Raw genomic sequence first — 16,093 nt, 5'->3', positions numbered from 1 at the left:
AGAAAAGTGGACCCCTCAAAATGCTAAGGACAAAGGATTGGCTCAAGATCAAAGCTCAAGACTCTACATTTTCTATTTTTGTGATCCAAGATCACATTGAGTCTATAGGAAAAGCCAATACTATCAAGGAGGGATGAGGTGTTGCTTAATGAGGTTCTTGCTCAAAATGCTTAGTGATATGCTCCAAAACCCTCAAGTACTTTCTCACATCCACATATGACCTAAACCAAAAGTCAAACTTGGCCCCACCGATTCTTTCTATCCGGCGCCACCGAGTTTCAAATGTCTTAACCACTGCCACAAACCCTAGGCAAATCGGTCTCACCGATAGGGATCTCGGTCTCACCGAGATGGGGTTGTAATATCTCCGTGTTCCCTTCGTAACATTTTGGTCTCACCGAGATGAGCGATCGGTCCCACTAAGATTGCAATGTAAACTCTCTATTTTCCCTTCGTAATGTTTCGGTCTCACCGAAAGGAGCAATCGGTCTCACCGAGTTTACCTGACCAACTCTCTGGTTAGCTTATCACCAAAATATGTCTCACCAAGTTTGTGTAATCGGTCTCACCGAGATTACGTTATGCCCTAACCCTAATCATATCGGTCCTACCGAGTTGCATGTCGGTCCCACCGAAAACCCTAACGGTCACTAGCTTTGCTAAATCGGCCAGACCGAGTTTAACCATTTGGTCCCATCGAGTTTGGAAAGTTATGTGTAACAACTAGATTTTGTGTGGAGGCTATAAATACCCCTCCACCTCCTCTTCATTCCGAGAGAGAGCCATCAGAATGAACCTACACTTACAACCTATATTTTCTGAGAGAGAACCACCTACACTTGTGTTGAGACCAAGATATTCCATTCCTACCATATGAATCTTGATCTCTAGCCTTCCCAAGTTGCTTTCCACTCAAATCTTCTTTCCACCAAATCTAAATCCTGTGAGAGAGAGTTGAGTGTTGGGGAGACTATCATTTGAAGCACAAGAGCAAGGAGTTCATCATCAACACACCATTTGTTACTTCTTGGAGTGTGGTGTCTCCTAGATTGGCTAGGTGTCACTTGGGAGCCTCCGACAAGATTGTGGAGTTGAACCAAGGAGTTTGTAAGGGCAAGGAGATCGCCTACTTCGTGAAGATCTACCGCTAGTGAGGCAAGTCCTTCGTGGGCGATGGCTGGGATAGACAAGGTTGCTTCTTCATGGACCCGTCATGGGTGGAGCCCTCCGTGGACTCGTGCAACCGTTACCCATCGTGGGTTGAAGTCTCCATCAACGTGGATGTACGATAGCACTACCTATCGAAACCACGACAAAAACATCCGTGTCTCCAATTGCGTTTGAATACTCCAAACCCTTCCCTTTACATTCTTGCAAGTTACATGCTTTACTTTCCGCTGCTCATATACTCTTTGCATGCTTGCTTGAATTGTGTTAAGATTGCTTGACTTGTCCATAGTTGCTAAAATCTGCCAAGAACTAAAATTGGGAAAAGGCTAGATTTTTATTTTGTCAAGTAGTCTAATCACCCCCTCTAGACATACTTTCGATCCTACAACATGCCCAATGAACTGATAGCTCATCATAACCTTACGGTGGATCTCAGTGGGTCCTGCAGTATGCTCAACCCCCTCCAAGTCTAGGCCAAAGCTCTCAGCTAGGTGAGTCACAAGGCTACTATCAGAATATGTCTGGTCGGCTGCTTGTGCTGCCATGATACGTCCATTTTGCATCATGTTTTCATATCAATAGTTATTGCATTATGGACTGTTATTTCACTCTATGATACAATTCTTATGCCTTCTCTCACATATTTTGCAAGTTTCACGTGAAGAGGAAGATTGCCGACAGCTGGAATTCTAGACAGGAAAGGGATATATCAAAGACACTTATTCTGCACAACTCCAAATGACCTAAAAATTGACGGATAATTATTTTGGAATATATAAAAAATATTGGCGAAAGAATCAGCAGAAGGGGGCCCACTAGGTAGCCACAAGCATCAGGGCGCCCCCTAGGGCGCGCCCTTGCTTTTGTGGGGCCCCTACAGGCCTTCGAAGCCCATCTTCTGCTATAAGGTGCCATTTGACCTAGAAAAAATCATAAGGAAGGTTTTGGGACGAAACACCACCGTCTCGAGGCGGAACCTGGGCAGGAGCACTTTTGCTCTCCGGCGAAGCGACTCTGCCGGGGAAACTTCCCTCTAGGAGGGGGAAATCGAAGCCATCGTCATCACCAACAATCCTATCATCATGAGAGGACCAATCTTCATCAACATCTTCACCAGCACCATCTCATCTCAAACCCTAGTTCATCTCTTGTATTCAATCTTTGTCTCAAAACCTCAGATAGGTACGTGTGGGTTGCTAGTAGTGTTGATTAAATCTTGTAGTTGATGCTAGTTGGTTTATTTTGTGGAAGATTATATGTTCAGATCCTTAATGATATTCAATACCCCTCTGATCTTGAACATGAATATGATTTGTGAGTAGTTACTTTTTTTTCTTGAGGACATGGGAGAACTCTGGTCATAAGTAATCATGTGAATTTGGTATTCGTTTGATATTTTGATGATATGTATGTTGTTGCTTCCTTTAGTGGTGTCATGTGAACATCGACTACATGATACGTCACCATCTTTGGGCATTGTGGAGTAGTAATTAGATGATGGCTTGCTAGAGTGATAGAAGCTTAAACCCTAGTTTATGTGCTATTCCGTAAGGGCTGATTTGGATCCATATGTTTCATGTTATGGTTAGATTTATCTTAATTCTTTTTTCGTAGTTGCGGATGCTTGTGAGAGAGGGTAATCATAAGTGGGAGGCTTGTTCAAGTAAGAAGAACACCCAAACACCGGTCCACCCACATATCAAATTATCAAAGTAACGAACGTGAATCAAACAAACATGATGAAAGTGACTAGATGAATCCCAATGTGTCCTCGGGAATGCTTTGCTAGCTATAAGAGAAAGTTTTGGCCTGTCCTTTGCTATAAAGAGGATTGGGCTACCTTGCTGCACCTTTGTTACAATTGCTACTTATTGCTCGTTACAAATTACCTTGCTATCAAACTACTTGTTACCGATAATTTCAGTGCTTGCAGAAAATACCTTGTTGAAAACCGCTTGTCATTTTCTTCCGCTCCTTGTTGGGTTCGACACTCTTACTTATAGGAAGGACTACGATTGATCCCCTATACTTGTGGGTCATCATGCCACAGTAAGTGGAGCATAAGAAAATCTCTCAAGTTTGGCTTAGGGTTTTAGTTGGGGTGAAGTGCTACGTGGATCACACACACGTCATAGCTAGACATGCCCCCAAGGTGTTGCCTACCAAATACGGTGTTTGCGGTGGAAGTCATGAAATGACGAATGGTGGGGGTTTGGATGCTCGATACCTTCTAACTGGCAAAGTCATGCTCATCCTTGAAGGAGATGAGTTCCCACGTTCCAAACGCCTTGGCGACAGGTGCTCCCCCGCTCTCAAGAACCCCGCGGTTCTCAAACCCGAAGCAATTGCACCACTCCTCGAGCGTTAACATATGTTGTACCCCTCCAAGTGTGAAGGAGCACCTTGTCAGTACCCTTGAGTACTCAAGAGTGTGCTCGAAGCTGGTGGCATACTCGTTGGGGATGTCTCAGTACGTCAGGTAATGGAAGTTACTGAAAGCTCCCATCCCGGTGTTGTCGTATAGCCAGGGGAAGTCCTTACTCCTGCAAGAACGTGTCAAACTTCCACTTGGTGGCCAAGATCTTCCGGCCGATGACCCGCGCATAGTCCTTGTTCGTGGCCATGTGGAGGTTATCCCAGTCGCTTCGTGAACGCTTGGATCACAAGCCCATGACCTTCTCCCATGCTGTAATCACCAATTTCATCATTGTCTACACACAACACAAATAAGAACAGAAAATTACAAGTTTTATGTGGGGAAAGAGTTCTAGAACCACCTAAGATCAATCCTAACCAATTGCTTTGAATCCTAATGTTCAAATCAAACAAACAACAAAATTATTTGCATCATGGATCGGAGGATAAGGCATGCGAAGCATCCTTCGGTCATCCCCATAGACACCACACCGGCTCATCAAACACCAAGTGGACCCATAACAAGTGCTCGTGCATGTGCCATAGAAAGCAAGGTGAACTCACTTCTTTTCGAGCTTGACATGAATATGGATGGGACTTGGTTACTAACTCACCATGGAACCTTACGTGTCACTAGGTATGAGGATGAACCCCACCAAGGAGCTAAGGAACCTCGCCAAGTCCAAAAAGAGGGGCGAGAAGGATGTATAGAAGACGGAGACCAGCACCTAGAAGAAGAAGAAACGCCCAGGTGACCCCATGCGCATGCCCCCAGTCACAGTGGGCACGAGCTATCCAGAAACTCTATGGACACCCCGTGCGCACGGGCCCCACGACCCCATGCACACGGGCCACAGCTATAGCTGCTGACCTCCCCGTGCGCACAGGGCCTGTACCGTGCACACGGGACCCCCGTGTCCATGGGGTTACTTTAGCCCATGCGCACGAGCATGTCTACGAGCATGGATAGGGAATGCCCCCTTTTCCATCCACTCTGCCCCTCACCTCTAGCCACCTATATATTTCATACCTAGGCCACTTGTTTGGGTTAGCAAAACATATGATATGATCTAGAGAGAGCTTTTCTCGTCTACCTCTCCTCTTGAAGATTAAGACCTCTTAGGACAAGATCTCCAAGTGGATATCAAGACCTCCTCCCCTAGGGATTGGAGAATACTATCATCAAGACCTCATCTCCTTTGGATTTGAGAAGAACCTTTACCTTTTGTGCTATTTTCCCTTGAATGTTCATGTCATACTTGTGGGTCTCATGTATATATGCTATTCTAGTAGATGTGTGATTTGGGTTTGTTTGAGTGTTTCCCCTCTTGAGTTCTTGTTGTTCTTCCACTTTTCCCCTCCAAGTGTGAACAAGATCACCACCTAGGGTTTTATCCTACATCAATAAGCTTACTTGTGATGAATATGCACGGATAAAACAAATGAAATCCGAGAATAAACTAGGGATTTGAGGGACTTTTGTTAGGGTTTGAGAGAGAGAGAGAGGTGTTGGGGCATAAGGAGGGGGAAGCATAAGATCCCCTTGCACTGGCAGCGTCATTATATGAGTCTGCACGCCATACGACCATCCATAAGAGCAAGTGCGCTCCTATGGAACACCATCTCAGGTTTAGATGTCTCAATCTAGGGTTTGCGTGCGATAGCTCGTATGGAATGTCGTCCTTTGCTCTGTAGGTTGAAGTCGTTCGGGGTAGAGCTCCATACGACCCCTTGTATGAGCACGTATGCCCGTATAGAAAGCCGTCATTGGCTCAGCTCTTCTGGTGTGTTTTGGCCAGGTTTTCATACGACTGTTCATGCGAGTGGATACACTCGTATGAAAGGCCATCGATCTCTCTGGAACTTTTGACGTCTGCTTCTCTCCTTTTGTGTGAGCATCTATACGAGCACGACAACTCGTATGTTAGACTGTCTTTCTCTTTGTTGCTCTCTCAGCAACATTTCTTCTCTTTTCTTCTTTCTTTGATTTTTCTCCTATAACACAAAGTCAAAATAGATTTCCTCAACCGTTATTTAATCAAGTTCTTGCATGAGAGCATCCTAACTAGAATAAAACTCTTTAAAATTAGTAAAATTATGGGTTGCCTCCCATTAAGCGCTGGTTTTTGGTTGCTAAGCTCAACCTTGTACCTTAGAGGAGGTTTTAGGTCTCTGGTGGCGTGAGGTTTCTCTTTACCTACCGCACATATTCGCTTTGGTGGTGGAATATACTTGTCTTTCCCTCCAGGCTTCTTCGGGAAGTATCTCATGATTTCTTCGCTATAAATTCTTAAAGTAACTTTCCCTTCTGCTCAACCGAAAGCTACACCTATGGTATTCAAAGACTGTCTCCCGAGAATAATACATAATTTTTCATCTTCAGGTGTATCAAGTATAATAAAATCAGTAGGTATATATGATATGCCCATATAATCTCATAAGCACATCGTCGACCACTCCTATTGGTTTCTTTGTGCACTTGTCATCCATCTACAAGGTTATACCAGTGGGAATACATTCCCCCAAACTCAACTTGTGATAGAGAGCTAGAGTCATCACATTGATTCCAGCTCCAATATCACAAAGCACATTATTTATATCGATGTTACCAATGGAACAAGATATTGTAGGTATACCCAGGTCTCCTAGCTTTGCCAGTACCTTATACTCAAATGGGAGCTTCGTTATCATGGCCACCTATTCTTTCAAATTCAAACTTCTTTTATTGTTAACAATATCAATCATGAACTTATCAAAAGTGGGAATCCTCAATACATCAGTTACATGCAATGAAATTGTAAGATTCGAAATAGCTTGCAAGAAGGATGAATAGAGTTCATCATTCAAAGGTGGCCTAATAGCTTTAGGTAATGAAGGGTTTTCTTTGTTTTACCTTTCTCTTTCTCCTTTTCCTTGCCTTTGTCTTTATTTCTCAAAGCTTGATTGCTTCACCCCTTGTTGGATAGGGTGGTTAAGCCCTCTTTTCCACTCTAGGTTCTTCAGTCTTGTTAGCTTACAGGGTAGCTTCTTCTTCATTATTATCATTACCATCGAAGGTCTCTGCATCGGGATCAACCTCTTTGTCATTCTCCCCTTCAGCTTCATTATTTTGTGCATCTTGTCCTGCTGGCTCTTCTTTGTCTGGATCACCGTTGAGGAGCTCTTCACCTTCTTGAGTTTGGCTCCCACTTTATCTCCTCTTCAATACTTGCTCCCTCTCCTACCATCCAGGTCCTTTAGGGTCATGTGCTCTTTTACCACTTCGAGTACCAATCCAGTTAGAAGTAACAAGATTATCTTTATCAAGTTGGGCAAGAATCAAAGATTGAGTTTTAGATATTTGTGAGCATTGGGTTTCTATCATGCGAAAATGATGATCGAGATTCTTCACAACATGACTCAAACCATCTACTTCTTCAGAGAGGTAAGATATAACCTTTTCATTATGATGAATGCACCTTCGGAGGTCTCAGTTGAAATTCTCTTGGTGATGCTTAAATTTATTCATCATCTCCTTGGGCTTGTCTTCCTGCTGATAAATACTAAATATTTAGTATCTATTGGTTAAAATAGTGAAGATTGATATGAACAAGTTCAAATCAACCTGGGGCCTAATGTTGGGGATATAACTCCAAGGTGTGACCCGCCCAGGAGGGGCCGGGTTACACCGTTGGCGGTTTAACATAAAGAAGGCTCCAGGAGGCCCAAGGAGAAGCAAGAAGACGACGACTCTTGGAGGCAGGCATGTGATACGTCTCCAACATATCTATAATTTTTGATTTTTCCATGCTATATTACATTTTGTTTTGGACATTATTGGGCTTTATTATACACTTTTATATTATTTTTGGGACTAACCTATTAACCGGAGGCCCAGCCCAGAATTGCTGTTTTTTTGCCTATTTAAGAGTTTCGCAGAAAAAGAATATCAAACGGAGTCCAAACGGAATGAAACCTTCGGGAACGTGATTTTTGGAACGAACGTTATCCAGACTTGGACCCTACGCCAAGAAAGCAACCAGGAAGGCACGAGGTAGGGGGGCGTGCCTACCCCCCCAGGCGCGCCCTCCACCCTCATGGGGCCCACGTTTCTCCATCGACGTACTTCTTCCTCCTATATATACCTACGTACCCCCAAACTACCAGATACGGAGCCAAAACCCTAATTCCACCACCGCAACCTTCTATACCCGTGAGAACCATCTTGGGCCTTTTCCGGAGCTCCGTCGGAGGGGGCATTCATCATGGAGGGCTTCTACATCAACACCATAGCCTCTCCGATGAAGTGTGAGTAGTTTACCTCAGACCTTCGGGTCCATAGTTATTAGCTAGATGGCTTCTTCTCTCTTTTTGGATCTCAATACAAAGTTCTCCCCCTCTCTTGTGGAGATCTATTCGATGTAATCTTCTTTTGCGGTGTGTTTGTTGAGACCGATGAATTGTGGGTTTATGATCAAGTTTATCTATGAACAGTATTTGAATCTTCTCTGAATTCTTTTATGTATGATTGGTTATCTTTGCAAGTCTCTTCAAATTATCAGTTTTGTTTGGCCTACTAGATTGATCTTTCTTGCAATGGGAGAAGTGCTTAGCTTTGGGTTCAATCTTGCGGTGCCCTTTCCCAGTAACAGTAGGGGCAGCAAGGCACGTATTGTATTGTTGCCATCAAGGATAACAAGATGGGGTTTATATCATATTGCATGAGTTTATCCCTCTACATCATGTCATCTTGCTTAAAGCGTTACTCTGTTCTTTTGAACTTAATACTCTAGATGCATGCTGGATAGCGGTCGATGTGTGGAGTAATAGTAGTAGATGCAGGCAGGAGTCAGTCTACTTGTCTCGGACATGATGCCTATATACATGATCATACCTAGATATTCTCATAACTATGCTCAATTCTGTCAATTTCTCAACATTAATTTGTTTACCCACCGTAATACTTATGCTCTCGAGAGAAGCCACTAGTGAAACCAATGGCCCCAGGGTCTATTTTCTATCATATTAATCTTCCATCAACAAGCTATTTCTTGCACCATTTTTATTTTGCTTTATTTACTTTGCATCTTTATCATAAAAATACCAAAAATATTATCTTATCATATCTATCAGATCTCACTTTCGTAAGTGACCGTGAAGGGATTGACAACCCCTTTATTGCATTGGTTGCGAGGATTTTATTTGTTTGTGTAGGTGCGAGGGACTCGTGCGTGGCCTCCTACTAGATTGATACCTTGGTTCTCAAAAACTGAGGGAAATACTTACGCTACTTTGTTGCATCACCCTTTCCTCTTGAAGGGAAAACCAACATAGGGCTCAAAAGGTAGCAAGAAAGATTTCTGGCGCCGTTGCTGGGAGTCTACGAAAAAGTCAACATACCAAGTACCCATCTAAAAGTGCAACTATCCCTAGGTGGTTTTGGTAATTCCTAACAACATATAGCTCATTGAGATAATGCTATTGCAAAATTAATATATCAGGAAAGCTCAATGATTGGCATGGCATGGATGAGAAAAGTGGACCCCTCAAAATGCTAAGGACAAAAGGATTGGCTCAAGCTCAAAGCTCAAGACTCAACATTTTCTATTTTAGTGATCCAAGATCACATTGAGTATATAGGAAAAGCCAATACTATCAAGGAGGGATGAGGTGTTGCTTAATGAGGCTCTTGCTCAAAATGCTTAGTGATATGCTCCAAAGCCCTCAACTACTTTCTGACATCCACATATGACCTAAACTAAAAGTCAAACTCGGCCCCACCAATTCTTTCCATCCGGCGCCACTGAGTTCAAATGTCATAGCCACTGCCACAAACCCTAGAAAATCGGTCTCACCGATAGGGATCTCGGTCTCACCGAGATGGGATTGTAATCTCTCTGTTTCCCTTCGTAACATTTCGGTCCCACCGAGATGAGCGACCGGTCCCACTGAGATTGCAATGTAAACTCTCTATTTCCCTTTTGTAACATTTCGATCTCACCGAAATGAGCGAATCGGCCCCACCGAGTTTACCTGACCAACTCTCTGGTTAACTTATTACCAAAATAGGTCTCACTGAGTTTGTGTAATCGGTCTCACCAAGATTACGCTATGCCCTAACCCTAACCATATCGGTCCTACCGAGTTGCATGTCGGTCCAACCGAAACTCCTAACGGTCACTAGCTTTGCTGAATCGGTCCGACCGAGTTTATCAATTCGGTCCCACCGAGACTGGAAAGTTGTGTGTAACGGTTAGATTTTGTGTGGAGGCTATATATACCCCTCCACCACCTCTTCATTCATGGAGAGAGCCATCAGAACAAACCTACACTTCTAACTTACTTTTTTTAAGAGAGAACCACCTACACTTGTGTTGAGGCCAAGATATTCCATTCTTACCATATGAATCTTGATCTCTAGCCTTCCCCAAGTTGCTTTCCACTCAAATCTTCTTTCCACCAAATCCATATCTTGTGAGAGAGAGTTGAGTGTTGGGGAGACTATCATTTGAAGCACAAGAGCAATGAGTTCATCATCAACACACCATTTGTTACTTCTTGGAGAGTGGTGTCTCCTAGATTGGCTAGGTGTCACTTGGGAGCCTCCGATAATATTGTGGAGTTGAACCAAGGAGTTAGTAAGGGCAAGGAGATCGCCTACTTCATGAAGATCTACCGCTAGTGAGGCAAGTCCTTCATGGGCGACGGCCATGGTGGGATAGACAAGGTTGCTTCTTCGTGGACCCTTCGTGGGTGGAGCACTCCGTGGACTCGCGCAGCCGTTACCCTTCGTGGGTTGAAGTCTCCATCAACGTGGATCTACAATAGCACCACCTATCGGAACCACGACAAAAACATCCGTGTCTCCTATTGCGTTTGAATCCTCCAAAACCTTCCCTTTACATTCTTGCAAGTTGCATGCTTTACTTTCCGCTGCTCATATACTCTTTGCATGCTTGCTTGAATTGTGTTAAGATTGCTTGACTTGTCCAAAGTTGCTAAAATCTGCCAAGAACTAAAATTGGGAAAAGGATAAGTTTTTATTTGGTCAAGTAGTCTAATCACCCCCCTCTAGACATACTTTCGATCCTACAAGTGGTATTAGAGCTTTGGTCTCCATTTGCTTTGATTTCCATAGCTTTTGGAAGTCATAGCCTTGGTTTCACAACCTAGGACAGTATGGCGTCTAGGGAGGGAAACTACCACCGTAGAGGTCCTTACTTTGATGGTACTAATTTTGCTAGTTGGAAGCATAAGATGAAAATGCATATTCTTGGACATAACCCCGCCGTATGGGCTATTGTGTGTATTGGCTTGCAAGGTGAATTCTTTGATGGGAGAGAACCGAACCATGAAGCTACCGCGGAAGAGTTGAAGATGCTGCAATACAATGCTCAAGCTTGTGATATCCTCTTCAACGGATTGTGCCCCGAAGAATTCAACAAAATCAGCCGTCTTGAGAATGCAAAGGAAATTTGGGATACTTTGATTGATATGCACGAAGGTACCGACTCCGTCAAGGAATCCAAGTTGGATGTGCTTCAAAGTCAGCTTGACAAGTTCAAAATGAAGGATGGTGAAGGTGTCACTAAAATGTACTCTAGGCTTGCTCTTATCACAAATGACATCGCCGGCTTAGGAAGTGAAGAGATGACCAACAAATTCATCATCAAAAAGATCCTAAGAGCTTTGGACGGAAAATATGATATAGTATGCACATTGATCCAAATGATGCCCAGTTACAAAGATCTCAAGCCAACGGAAGTCATTGGAAGAATTGTTGCTCATGAGATGTCACTCAAGGATAAGGAGGAGCTCCATAACAAGTCAAGTGGTGCTTACAAAGCCTCATGTGAAGCCCCCACATCATCAAGTGAGAAACAAACCTTCAATGAAGAATTGAGCCTAATGGTGAAGAACTTCAACAAGTTCTACAAGAGTAGAAGCAAAGAGAGAAGTTCCAAGTCAAGGTCCTACAATGAAAAAAGGTCTTCTAGTCGAGAGCGAAATTGCTACAATTATGGAAGACCCGGATACTATTCCAATGAGTGTACGGCACCCTACAAGAGAAGAGAAGATTCTCCAAAAAGAAGAAGTAGAAGAGAAGAATCACCATCAAGAGAGAGAAGGAGTAGATATGATCGTTATGAACAAAGAACATCCCGGAGAAGCAAGGATTCGGAAAGGAAGGACAAGTCATCAAGGAGCTACACAAAACGAAGACATCAAGCTCATGGTGGTGAATGGGTATCCGGCTCCGACTCCGACAATCAATCCGAGAGAAGCTATCACTCCGACTCCGAATATACTCAAGATGAAGGTGTTGCCGGTCTAGCACTTGTGTCAACCAACTCCTACGACATATTTGATTCACCAAATGAAGGACTTGGAAGATGCTTCATGGCTAAAGGCCCAAAGGTATCACACCCCGAGTATGTTGATTTCAATAGTGATGAAGATGACTTGTTAGGTGATGATGATTTACTTGTTGACAACTCTAGTGATGAATACTATGATGAGACGTCAATTAATCATGCCAATCAAGATAAAACGAATGACAATGATAAGGAGAAGATTGAGTTTCTAACTAAAGAACTAAACACTCTTAAGTTAGCTCATGAAACTACCTTAGGAGATCATCGAGAACTTTTAAGGACTCATGAGAAATTACGTTTTGAAAAGCTCAATCTTGAGCAATAGCATGAGTTCTTAAAGGCAATCAATGATGATCTTCGCAAGAAAAGTTCTTCTTACATTGCCAAGCGTTTACTCTTATCCACTTACATGCCTCAACTTGAGTCTAGTAACAAGAACAAGAAGGATTCTTCCTCTAGTAGTCACAATAATCATGCTAAATCCAATGTTGTTGCTTCTAGTAGTTCTCTTGATTCCACTAATGATTCTCTTAGCCAAGTTACACTTGAGCAAGAAAATAGCTTATTGAAGGGAATCATAGAGAAAGGTGTTTACAAGAGCCTTGCCGGGAGTAAGCAATTCGAGGAAATTGTACGCAAGCAAGGAAGGCACCGGAAGAATCAAGGTGATGGTTTTGAACGAAAGTTCAATGCCAATGGAGTTGAGTGGGAAGAAGATCAATACCCCAAGACGAAGTTTGTTCCTCAACAAGAGAAGTATGATCCTACTTCTTTCAAGGGGACACAAGCTCAAGATGATTTTCCACCACAAGACCACAAGGAAAAAGGCAAGGACAAGCTTCAAGAGGAAATTGATGCATTTGAAGAAGCTCCCAAGGCCTTGGTCAAGTGGGTTCCCAAGACTACATCAAATTCCACTTCATCAAGTACAACTACAACTCCGAGGATTCCCATCAAGATGATGTGGATCCCGAATAAGAAGAACTAGAGAGTTCCTGAGGGTGACTCCGCCAACATACTTCACTCTTATCATTTTAGCAAGAGCAAGTGCAATCAGCTTCCACGTCTTGCACTAGTTCAAGGAGTCACAAACCCTCTTGTTGGTAAGACAAGGGACAAGGTGACCTAATGCTTTCATAGACATCATCTTGTGTGTGCATCACTCTATGTCTATGTATATCCTTGTTTGTTCCTTGTGGGACTAACCCGTGTAGGTATTGAAAGTGCAACTCACTCCAAAGGATTGCTCCAAATGATCTACATCAACATTGAGCATCCACATCTTCAACATCTACATGAAGTCATCATCGACAAAACCCAAGGTTAGTTCATCCCTCTTAGGGGGGATCTCACATCTAGGGGGAGCTTTACTCTAAGAATTGAGCTAAAGCAACTCTAATGGTGTGAACACAACAACGCTTTATGTAAAAGTGGTAACCCCACTTGTGCTTAAATGATGAGTATAACCTACGATCAAATTTTCTCATTTGACTCCGAAGTCAATATACTCATATATAGATGACCTAGTCATCGCCAATTACTTGATAGATGCTAGAATTGTTTGTGCATGCTTTGCCACATATTTCATTTGTCATTTTATTGTGTGAGCATGTTGGTTGCATAATTTACTCATTCGAGGACATCCACTTGTTGTTTTGATTGGTTGGTTTCTTTTTCTTTTGCCAAGTGGATGGACAAGAATGCCTAAGAACCTTCTCTAGCTATCTATGCTTTTCTCGTCTCAAACTCTATTCATGCTGCATCACAAAGTTTGATCAAGTCAGATTCGATCCACTCTGTGTGAGGAGCACTCGGAGTCCCCGATTCGTCATAGACTTAAAAATCCAAAACTTCTTTGTGCGTTTCAGTCTGACCGGTTGAAAGTGCTAGTGATCGACTAGAGGGGGGGGGGGTGAATAGGCAATTTTTAAGAAAGTCTTCAAAACATGGGAGTTTCGAAGACAAACAATAGAAATAAACCTATTACCATGCAGCGGAAGGTAGACTACACTAAGCAAGCCATAGTCAAGTATTCAATGAAGTGAAAGCACAACGACTAATGGCAGTATGGATCAGGTAGGAAGATAGTATGAAGCCAATCAGAACAAGCAGTCACTTAGTGAAGACAAAAGATAAAGCAAACAGACAATGACTTCACAAGGACCAACTGTAAATAAAGAGATGGGAAGGATATAACCAGTGACTCGTTGAAGACAATGATTTGTTGGACCAGTTCCAGTTGTTGTGACAACTGTACGTCTGGTTAGGAAGGCTGAGATTCAACTCGAAAGACTGTGTCTTCACCTTATTCCCCTTGAGCTAAGGACACCCAATCCTCGCCCAATCACTCTGGTAAGTCTTCAAGGAAGACTTCCAAACCTTCACAGACTTCATTCACCGATGATCCACAATGACTCTTGGATGCTCAGAACGCGATGCCTAACCGGCTGGAGGATTCACAGTCCTCAAGTGTAATAAGTCTTCAGATCACACAGACAGGAAGACTTAAGTGATGCCTAACACTCTTTGTCTCTGGGTGTTTAGCGCTTTATCCTCGCAAGGAATTCTCTCTCAAAGGCTTCGAGGTGGGTTGCTCTCAAACGACAAAAGCCGTATACTAACTCTTAGCAGCCAACCGTTTATGGTTGTAGGGGGTGGGCTATTTATAGCCACTAGGAAACCTGACCTGATTTGTCCGAAATGACCCTGGGTCACTAAGGAACTGACACGTATTCCAACGGTCAGATTTCAAACACACACGACAACTTTACTTGGGCTACAAGCAAAGCTAACTTATCTAGCTCTGGATAAGATTTTCTCTCATTGTCTTCGCTCGAAGACATAGGATTTTGGTTAAGCATCACTTCAGTCATTCTGACTGGTTCTCTTGGACCCCACTTAGCAGTACGGTGGTTCCTATGACTCAACAAAGAAGAAAAAGAACGACGGAACAACTAAGTCTTCGCGCTCCATAGTCTTCACGCGATGTCGTCTCGTGTCATAGTCTTCAATGTGAATGTCTTCACATACCACCTTTGACTTCAATGTCTTCATACATTTTTAGGGGTCATCTCTGGTAGGAAAACCGAATCAATGAGGGACTTCTACCTATGTTATCCTGCAATTCTCACAAACACATTAGTCCCTCAACTAGGTTTGTCGTCAATACTCCAAAACCAACTAGGGGTGGCACTAGATGCACTTACAATCTCCCCCTTTTTGGTGATTGATGACAAACTGGTTGAAGTTTTCAACGGGGAATAAAATATGTGAACTTGTAAAGGATAGGGTATTGTCTTCATAAGTTGCAAAGGCTCCCCCTGAAGATGTGCATATAAGTAATTTGCTCTTGGAATGCAAATGCACATGGCAGGTTGTACTTGTGTAGATCCTCTTCAACCTATGATGACAATTCATCATGCATGATATGATGTAACGAAGATAATGACATGCATAATGAAAAATGGACGTCTGCAAAATGAACTAAGTGCGGAATTTACCATCGCACATGCGGAATTTATCATCGCATCACAGAATAGCAAATAAGTAGCAGACGACCATCGAGTTTAAGTGTTACAACTCAAAGAACCAAATGTATCGAAAAGCAAGCAAGAGTTGTAAGCACTTGGCAAAAGTAGCAAAAGGTAAAGCAACCACCCATATGGACCCGCTTGAACACTGTCAACTCATATGCTTCTCCCCCTTTTGTCAGTAAGGACCAAAAAGGTTTGAAGACATAGAGCGCCTACTCGTTCCCATGAGGTGCAGGCGAGGTAGCAGGGTCGTCGTTGAGGTCCGGTGGTGCTGAAGAGCTTGGTGCAGTGTCGATACACGCTGAAGTTGGAGGAGGCAAAGTTGCATCATCTTGGTCATCAATGACTCTGGCATTCACTGTCGCAGCTGAGGACGAATAGTCAGAGTCTTCAAGTGAGGGAGTCCGACACAAGTGAGCATTCCTGGGAGGAGTTGAGTCAAACTTGAATCGTTCGGTGAAGCCATCATCTTGCAGATCAGCTTCAGCACTAAGCAATGTCAAACTCTTCCACGACCTCCGACAGGTTTCATGAGTGACAAAGGCATTCTTGGTGGCAAGATTGCGAATGCGGTTGACATCCACCAAGAGGCTTTGCATCTGATGCTTAAGCCAGTCGTGA

The sequence above is a fragment of the Triticum dicoccoides genome, chromosome 5A (genome assembly GCF_002162155.2).
Source record: "Triticum dicoccoides isolate Atlit2015 ecotype Zavitan chromosome 5A, WEW_v2.0, whole genome shotgun sequence".
NCBI lineage: Eukaryota > Viridiplantae > Streptophyta > Magnoliopsida > Poales > Poaceae > Triticum > Triticum dicoccoides.
This window is presented reverse-complemented; position numbering follows the sequence as displayed.